The sequence below is a fragment of the Rhamphochromis longiceps genome, linkage group LG11, assembly GCF_057381845.1.
Source record: "Rhamphochromis longiceps isolate RC_006_pf linkage group LG11, R_longiceps_female_GT1.1, whole genome shotgun sequence".
NCBI classification, from domain to species: domain Eukaryota; kingdom Metazoa; phylum Chordata; class Actinopteri; order Cichliformes; family Cichlidae; genus Rhamphochromis; species Rhamphochromis longiceps.
Genome location: NC_140567.1, coordinates 601,695 through 611,686, shown reverse-complemented (window position 1 = coordinate 611,686; position 9,992 = coordinate 601,695).

The following is a 9,992-nucleotide window of genomic DNA, read 5'->3' as shown; positions in this document are numbered from 1 at the left end:
GACAATATAAATAAAATATATACGAAGGGGATAAATAGAATAAATAGGAATAAAAAATAAAAATACAAGTGAATTGCACATTTCAAGTATTGAGGTCTATTGCACTGTTGACTATTTACAAAAAGTATTGCACAAGGTATTGTACAGTGAGGTGCAGAGGCACTACAGCTTAGTTGTTCCCCCCTCCTTTGTCCTCCTGTCTCCCCTCTCTCTCCCCTCCAGAGAGGAGTTAAACAGTCTGATGGCGTGTGGGACAAAAGAGTTTTTAAGTCTGTTAGTTCTTGTCTTGGGGAGAAGCAACCTGTCACTGAACAGACTCCTCTGGTTGTTAACGGCCGTGTGCAGAGGATGCCTGGCATTGTCCATAATTCCATCAGTTTCTTTAATGTCCTTTTCTCTGCCACTGTCACCAGAGTGTCCAGCTTCATGCCGACCACAGAGCTAGCCCTCCTGATCAGTTTCTCCAGCCTGGATGAGTCCTGGATGACATGGAACAGTGTCTGCCTGATAGCTGTGCTGGAGGGCTCAGAAGACCCACAAAATTTGTAGCACAACTTTTAGAGGACCTCCTCAGGGTAGATGAGAGGCCTGCCTTGGACCAGGCTCATCATACCCTAGGTCTAAGGCCTGGAGGCAGAGAGCCTCCTGACCTTTTGTCATTGACTGGTCCAGAGTTGAAACCAGATCCTTTGCCTTGCCAGTGAGTTTTCTCCTTTTTTATAAGGGTGAGAAGAATTCAGTTTTTCCTGATGTCAAACCAGAAGAAACAATTAGTGATGGGATTTCCGGCTCTTTTTAGAGAACCGGCTCTTTCGGTTCAGCTCACTAAAAAGAGCCAGATCTTTTGGCTCCGAACCGGCTCTTCAGGTTGTTTTGTTGCTTGAATTAATTTATTATTAACAATAATATAAAATTATGCACAAAAGGAATTACTAATGTAAAAAAAAGTGGTTTTATTTATATATGTTTATATATAAATATATGTGGTGGCCCCCTAGAGACAAAACACTTACAAACTCCAAAACACATTTCTAGCGTTAATTGAACTTCAAAACAGCTACCTAGATCACTTAAATTACACAATTGAAAGCATGTGTGTATTGTTTGTGTATTTATACACAAGCACTCATATATATTCAAATAATTTAAACAAATGTTACTTTACTTGTTACTACCACACACCAAATCCGGTCGTTGGTATTTGCTGGCTTGTGTAGCCACTAGGTAACAAAAGCTCAACACTGCCCCCTAGCATCCTGGAGCACTTCTGTTGTCTTTTGTACGTGTTTCAGAGTTCGTACGTGTTTTGGAGTTTGTAGGCGCTGCTTTGTCTCTAGGAGCCACCGTAAATATACTTTTATTTATTCACTCCACATAAAATGTAATAAATAAATCATATAATACAAAAACCAGCTATTCACATTTCAACTTTTAACTATTTAAATTTTCAGCTTTTTCCTTTTACAAATTTAAAGTGAAACAACACAAAACGCTGCAAACCACAACACAATTAAATATAAATTAAAATATGAAAACAAAAAGAACATGCACATTCTCTGTCATATGGACCTGCATGAATAAACTTTCTGAATCCTTTATCATGTGCAACTGAAAATAGTTGTGGATGATTACTATACCTTTCTAATGTGACGTTGTTGTCCCTGGCTCTCTTTCTCTCTCTGTGCTACTGTGAGTGTAACTACCGCCCCTCCCCCCTCTGCCCAGCGCAAAGCACAACACTTATGTGGAGTGAAGCCGAAAAAAAAACAGTTACAGGTGATTCATATATTTGGGGTTATTATCTCATACACTTAAAGTTGTATGGGAAACAACTAAAATAAAAAATATCCACACATTGTATGTCCACACCTGACACGAGAGAGCTGCACACATAAACAAAAGTGAACGCACCTGGAAAATTCTTATACATTTTGTGACGCATCAAGGAAACGACCCATTTTGTTTTTTAATTGGAAAAAATGTTTACAATTGTCAGGCTAAGCAATTTCTGATGTTGGACAATATTCGAGTTTTGATTTTCTGTTACCTCGTATATCGTTTACTTCAAATATATATTTTGTGGTGGACCACTAGAGGGCTCCACTCACACCCAGTGTATAGGAAGTGTGTTCCTGTGTTTTGTGGCGCGATATGCGCAGTTGATGTTGGAGACGAATAAAGAAGGAGTGAGAACTGAGAGCTCTGTGTCGTTGATGCTTACCTCCACATTGGTGACCCCTGACTTGAGCATGCAACGGGCCGTAGATAACGCAGACTCTGCTATGAATGCATCAGCGGCCGCCGAACCTCCGCCTCCTGTTGCAGCTACATTCGCTGTGGCGCTGAAACTGCCGGACTTTTGGCTCCATGACCCCCCGTCATGGTTTGTACACGTGGAGGCTCAGTTCGCCCTTCGCGGCATCTCGGCTGACGACACGAAGTATCACCATGTGGTGGCCTCGCTCGACCCGCTGGCCACCCGTCGCGCGATGGCGCTCCTCCGGGACCCACCCGCCCAAGGGAAATACGCCGCCCTCAAAGAGCTGCTTCTTCGGCGCTATGCCCTCTCCGACGCTGAACTAGCCGAAAAGCTCCTCAACCTGTCAGGCTTGGGTGGTGGTACCGCGCTCGAGCTCATGGAGAACATGCTATCGTTGCTCGGGCCGGATGACGGTGGTTTCCTCTTCGTGCACCTCTTCCTCCGCCAACTACCGGCCGCCGTGAGAGCTGTCCTTGCGAACTCTCCGCTTCTGCCTGCGAAGGATTATCGCTCCCTGGCTGAAGAAGCAGATCGCATTCTCCTGGCTAGCCACACTTTCGACGTTCACGCCCTGGCTACGGACACGCCGGCGGCACCTTCCACGCCTCCACCTGCCTCCCCCGGAGCATCCGCCCCCTTGCTGACGGCAGGGATTGCTACACGCCGGCACCGCGGAAAGAGCATCTGTTTCTACCATCAGCGTTTTGGCGACAGAGCGCGTCGCTGCCTGCCGGCTTGCGCTTTCACGGCCCAGGGAAACGAACCCGCCAGCGCGCCGTAGCAGCCGCAATACAGAAAGGCTGCTCTTCATAGAGGACTCGCGCTCCGGGAGACGTTTTCTCGTGGACTCCGGCTCCCAGAAGAGCCTCCTTCCCCCTACCGCTGCCAACGGACTAGCAGCGAACTGTGGGCCGCAGCTCATTGCAGCCATTAGCTGCAATGAGCAGCCATTAGCTGCTCATTGCATTAGTTTGGGGAAAGGTTGGTGACTGTTTGTTTTCATGGCCGGGATTTCTAGTGGAACTTTGTTGTTACCGCTAGCTCTGTAACTATTTTGGGTGCTGATTTCCTGTGTGCTCATGGACTGCTTGTCGATGTTGCTAACAGACGTTTAATCGATGCTCTCTCGTTTTCTTCGCTACCCTGTTTTACTCGGGCCGCCGAGCCCCTGATTCGGGCTAATGTAGTGACCTCCGGGGATGCTTTTCAGCGTTTGCTTTTAGAATTTCCATCGCTGTCTGTCCCTAATTTCTCTAGCACAGTAACGAAGCATGGGGTTGAGCATTATATTCCCACGGTCGAGCCCCTGGTGTTCGTGCGCGCACGCCGCCTCGACCCCGCGAAACTGTCCATCGCTCGGGAAGAGTTTGCAGCCATGGAGCGCCTTGGCATTGTACAGCGTTCGAACAGTGCATGGGCCTCTCCGCTTCACATGGTGCCCAAATCGGACGGTCGGTGGTGGCCATGCGGAGATTTCCGCCATTTAAATAATGCCACGGAGAATGACAGTTACCCCATCCCCCACATTCAGGATTTTTCTGCCAATCTCGCCGGAACGTCGATTGTTTCTAAAATTGACTTGGTGCGGAGGTATCACCAGGTTCCCATGCGCGCTGAAGACATTCCTAAAACCGCTGTCATTACCCCCTTCGGCTTGTTCGAGTTTTTGCGCATGCCGTTTGGCCTGACAGGTGCCGCCCAGACCTTTCAGCGGCTGATGAACTCCGTTTTGCGTGGGCTGCCGTTCATTTTTGTTTATCTGGCCCACCCGCTTCCGTCGGTGGAGATCGCGTTGACCACCGACGCCTCTGACGTGGCAGTGGGTGGGGTGTTGGAACAGCGGGTTTCAGGTCTCTGGCAACCGCTCGCCTTTTTCAGTCGTATGCTCCGGGATGCTGAACGCAAGTACAGTGTTTTTGACAGGGAGTTGCTGGCCCTGCACCTCACGACATGACATTTTCGTTTTTTCCTCGAGGGTTGCAACTTTACTGCGTACATTGACCACAAACCTTTGACGTTTGCGATGTCCAAGGTCTCTGACCCATGGAGCGCACGCCAGCAGCGCCAGCAGCGCCAGTTGGCGGCCATTTCAGAGTTTACCACAGACATTCAGCATGTGGCTGGTAAGTCCAATCACGTCGCTGACTGTCTCTCACGTATGTTGGTTTCTCCGGTGTATGTCGGCATCGACTACGCTGCCATGGCCGCCGAGCAACATGCTGACCCGGACGTCCTTGCCCTTCAGTCAACAAAAACGGGCCTCGTGCTGGAGGACACCCCGGTGTGGGACGGCGATCCACACCTTCTTTGCGACGTTTCCACCGGCCGCCCCCGCCCGGTGGTTCCCCTTTCGTGGCGTCGTCGTGTTTTTGACTCGATGCATGCCATCTCTCATCCCGGCGTCCGGGCCTCGGTCAAGCTGGTCAGCGCCAGGTTTGTTTGGCCGGGCCTTCGCAAGACGGTGAAAGAATGGGCGGCGGTTTGTATCCCATGCCAACGCTCGAAAATCCACCGGCACACACAGGCACCCCTCGAACCTTTCCGTGTCCCGGGTAGGCGTTTCGATCACGTTCATGTGGACCTGGTTGGTCCCTTGCCGCAGTCACAGGGTTTCACGCACCTTTTGACTGTGGTGGACCGCACAACCAGGTGGCCGGAGGCGGTACCCCTGGCATCCACGACAGCGGCGACGGTGGCCAGGGCATTTTTGTCAACGTGGGTTTCACGTTTCGGCCCCCCTGCTGACATTACCTCGGACAGGGGCCCCCAGTTTGTTTCCGAGCTCTGGTCTGCTATGGCTGACGGCCTGGGAGTCAAGGTCCACCGCACCACAGGATACCACCCGCAAGCTAATGGGATGTGCGAACGGTTTCACCGGTCACTTAAGGCCACGCTCCGGGCTTCCTTAACAAGTGGCGACTGGGTCGACCGTCTTCCGTAGGTTTTGCTGGGATTGCGTAGCGCGGTTAAAGAAGACCTCGGGGTTTCCCCGGCTGAACTGGTCCTCGGCCAGCCTCTCCGGGTCCCCGGGGAATTCTTACCTGAGAGCCCTCCCCCATGTTTCGATACCTCTTTGTTGCCTTTTCGCCCCCCAAAAGACTCATTTCCTGTTCCTGGTCCTGTGCACCACTGCCTGCCTGACACCTTTGTTCCGAGTTCATTGGACTCTGCTCGTTTCGTTTTCGTCAGGCACGATGCCCATAGGACTCCGCTGCGTCCACCATATGACGGGCCATACAGGGTTCTTAAACCAGGCAACAAACATTTCGTTTTGGACTTTGGCGGTCGGCAGGAAGTTGTCTCTGTTGACAGACTTAAGCCTGCACATGTTATGCAAGAGGATCAGGTGGTCCCGGCCCAGGCCCCTCGCCGCGGCCACCCACCTGCCACCGGGCTGATGGATTCTGTTTTTTCCCCCAGGAGCGACCCAAAATCAACGGAGTCCGAGTCGTCTGCAGCTTTTTCTGACCGCCAGTGCCAGCCTCGCTCCCGGGCTGGGTTGCCCTCTGTCAGTTCCCCACCGCCCCAGTTCAGCCGTTCCAGCCGTTTGCTTAAGCCCCGGGTCCTGGACTAGTTCTGCTGGGTGTTCGGGGGGGGCATGTGTGGTGGACCACTAGAGGGCTCCACTCACACCCAGTGTATAGGAAGTGTGTTCCTGTGTTTTGTGGCGCGATATGCGCAGTTGATGTTGGAGACGAATAAAGAAGGAGTGAGAACTGAGAGCTCTGTGTCGTTGATGCTTACCTCCACAATTTGCCTTTTTTTCTTCTCTGTGACTTATAGCCTCTATGTTACTATTTTCGCTGTTGCAGGTACATGTATGTGGTGCACACCATCTTTGAACCCATTTGTTTACATGCACTGTCACCTATAGGACCTTCCCAAATGATCTTCAGCCAACTGAATTTATGTTGGGTGGAATTCAAGTTGGACAAACATCTAAGTATTCTGTCATGCCAAAAGCTGTGAATACAGTGAAATGTGATTGCAACAAACCCCCAGTGGGTTCGTTCTGTTAGGAGAGTCCTTATATGTGTCAGAAATTCTCAAAAAAGTATTAGAACATACTGAGTATGACAATTTGTAAGAGTATGTAATTTTTGCTTCCTATTTTTCCCTCATTTACTACATAATAAATATTTCCTGTCTTGTATGGTTATAAGGATTCCCATAACAAAGAATCAGATATGACAGGACTGTAATTTAAGCTGGCAAAGAAGCCAAGAAGGTCCTCGACCCATCAGCCAGACCCTTATCTCCTCCTTTGTGCAAGGAGGAACAGGATGAGCCCTTTGAAATGACCTTCAGCAGATCTGAGCTCTAAATATATGACAGGAAGAAATACATGCCACTGATGTCAAGACATGAGAACTCCTCACAATGCACTCAGACAAACACAGCCGCTACAAGCCACAGAAAGGGGGGGAGCCAGGAACAGTGGGTGTTAAAACCACAATCCTGGATGTTAGTGGCAGAAATTGAGAGATTCTACCAGTGGCTAGAAATGACTGGCTAACAGGACAGCACAGAGGCTCTGATCGTGGCAGCACAGGATCAGATCCACAGATGCAGCAATCTACCACAGCCAACAAGATTCAAGTTGCAGACTGTGAAAAAGTGCCTCAGAAACAGTATGCACAGTCCTAGCTTGCACTGCTTGCTTCTTACATCCTCCTGCTATCCGCTAGACTGAGATGTACCAGATGTCTGGGATAGTGTACAGGAACATCAATGCAGCAAATTAATTAAAGTCCCAAAATTCTGATGGGAAACCACCAAAAACAATCCTGTCCTGTGGGACTTCAATGCTTCCTGTGGTCCTGTGGAAAGTTCCAGACAGATGGGTAGCTGTTGGCCAACCAGCCTGATATAGTGGTGGTTAACAAGGAGTAGAAGAAGTGATAGTGTGGCAATGGACAACATTCAATCAATTCAGTTTTATTTGTGTACTGCCAAATCACAGCAACAGTTACCTCAACGTGCTTTATATCGTAAGGTAAAGACTCTACAATAACACAAGAGCGTGAGAAAATAGAGAAGTACCAGGAGGTGAAGGAGCAGCTGGAGCAAATGTAGGAGCTAACGTCTACTGTAGTCCCAGTGGTGATGGAAGAACTGGAAGTTGTATCCCCAAAACTTGAAGAGTGGCTCGAGCAGATTCCAGGCACATCAGAGCTCTCCGTCCAGAGGACCCCAGTCCCAGGAAAAGTTCAGATACTGGGCATGACGCTAAAACTCCGAGGCCTTTGGGAGAGGACCTCAGCACATTTGAAAAAGTTCAAGATGGCGCCACGGGAGAGGCTGGCAGTTACAGGAGCTCTGACCAACTTCCATTCTTTTAAATTACGGAGGGACAGAAACAAAACAAAAGACACGGAGCTTGGGTCCAGATGAGTCAAAAACGCTGGAGTCCAGGAAAACAGTCCAAAAAATCTAAATCCAGCAGTAGGTGTCACATTCCTGGATCTGTTGCCCCAGCGTTTTGAGTTTTAGTTTATTTGAATGGTATGTTTAAGTTCTTTAGGGTAGCTAAGTTCATTTGTTTATTAGTTTCTCTTTGTGTTTTCTACCCCTGTATTTAAGTTTCCCTCTCCCTGTTTCATGCTGCGTCTTATGTTGTCAAGTTTATATTGCCTTGTCTGCGTCTCATGTTTCCTGTTTTATTTTGAAGGTCTGTGTCCTATGTCAGTGTAGTCAGCTTTTCTTCCTTTGTCTCGTTATGTCAGACTAGTGTCAGCTGTTTCCCCATGTGTTTCCACTTCCCCTAATCACCCTTGTGTGTATTTAGTCTGTGTGTTTCTGTTCATTCTTGGTCAAGTCGTCTGTTGTTCACACCTTGTTCTCCACGCCATGTTTCTAGGTTTCATCAGCAGCTGTTTTCAAGCAGCAGCTGTGTGGACACAGTTCAGGAGGCCAACCATGCAGACGGCAACGGCGGCGTGAAAACAGTTCAGGCGGCCGGCCATGCTGAAGGCAGTGGCGGCGACAAAGCCGGTCCGGAGGCCAACCAAGTGAAAGGCAGTGGCTAGGACAAACTCGTTCAGAGGCCGCCCTCGACGGCTCCACGGACCCTCCAGCGCAGACAGCAGATGGCTGAAGCGGCCCCTCGGACCCTCCAGCGGAGACCGGCACAGAACCAGCAGGCAAGGAGGCCCCTGGCAATGTTGATGCTGGCAGGAGCTGAGCATTACATTGGTTCCGCTTGCCCCTCCCTTTCTTCCCTCCCCATCCTCAGCTGCCTCCCTATTCCCGCTCTACCACACCCACCCACACACGCAGGGCTTGGGGTGCAGGTATGTCACCAGGGTGCAGGGGAGGCACTCCCCCTCTGTCCCCTTCTGGCCGCCTGTGCCTCAATTTTATTCTGCAACCTAGACATCCACATTACTCACACTCTCACATAACACATACATATAGGGCCTTGGGGGTGGGCACGTTTTACAGCATCCAGAGGATGGTTGGTGTACTCCAACCCACCTCTGGCGCTGGTGCCCTACCCTCCTCAATTTTAAATGTATTTAGACACTAAGGGTTTTCGGGAGGAGCTGTGCTGCTCTCTGAGAGGAAGCTAGTACCATGCTCTCCTGTGTTTTAAATGCACTTTAGAACAGCACACAGCAACACTACATATGAGCGGGCGTAGGGAGGTTTGAGGTCTTCACTCACCCCGGTTCTGTTAGCCGTCAGGGCTGGGGGGCTGGGAGGAGGTGCTGGCCGTCAGACTGGGGTCTGGGATGCTGCACCACTTGATGGATTGTCGGAGCATTACAGCTACCGAGGAGCCTCGCAGAGTGATACGTACTGTGCTTCAACGTAATATTACCGTACTGTGTGTGTATAAGGACCATAAATGGCACCTGTTCAGAGACACGGTTACAAAGAGGATTTCAAACTCCAGGCTGTCAGTCACGCAGTAGAAGTTGGGAACAGAGCAGCTGTGAAATCTGTCTTTGTTATTAGGGCTGTTCGATATAACGATATATATTGGATGACAATATAAAAACGTCTGTCGTTTCATTTTACGCTATCGTTTGTTTCGTGGTGTCGCAAAATAAACTGTTTACGGCAATATTTTTTCATGGTTCTGATGGTCACTGTAGTTATTTCAGCAACATTCAATTTAAAAACTGTACTTTTGAGTTAAAATATATATTTATAATTTTAATAAATGACAAATTAAAAAGGCATGAACATTTTTTTTGTATCGAAAAAATATCAAACCGTGACACCAAAGTATCGAACCGAACCGTGAATTTTGTGTATCGTTGCACCCCTAGTATGCATGCATACATACGTGTACATGTACATAACATTATGGAATTTAATTTATTAAAATTTTCTATTTTATCTATTTCGTTACGCGGGCATTTTGCCGTACCACGGGCAGAAGTATTGCCGTTAAGTGCCTTTGTAACTTGAATTTTTCGTTAAACGGGGTCTTCGTACGCCGGGGTTCCACTGTATTTTGAAGCTGGAGACCTGGAATGTGTGTGCCTGTCTCTACAGCACCTTTGGTCGGCTTCTGTTGTTTAAATGTGCTTTAAAATAAAACACACATCACAGTCCACACAAAAAGTGGTCATAGTGCATTTTCAGGTCTATTTTTTCATTTTAGTTAAATCACACAATTCAGTGGGCTGTATACTGGATAGATCCTATTGCACTAGTATCGATCAAATACCAATACCAGCACTGATGTCCAGTGTTGGTCAAGTTACTTGAAAAAGTAATC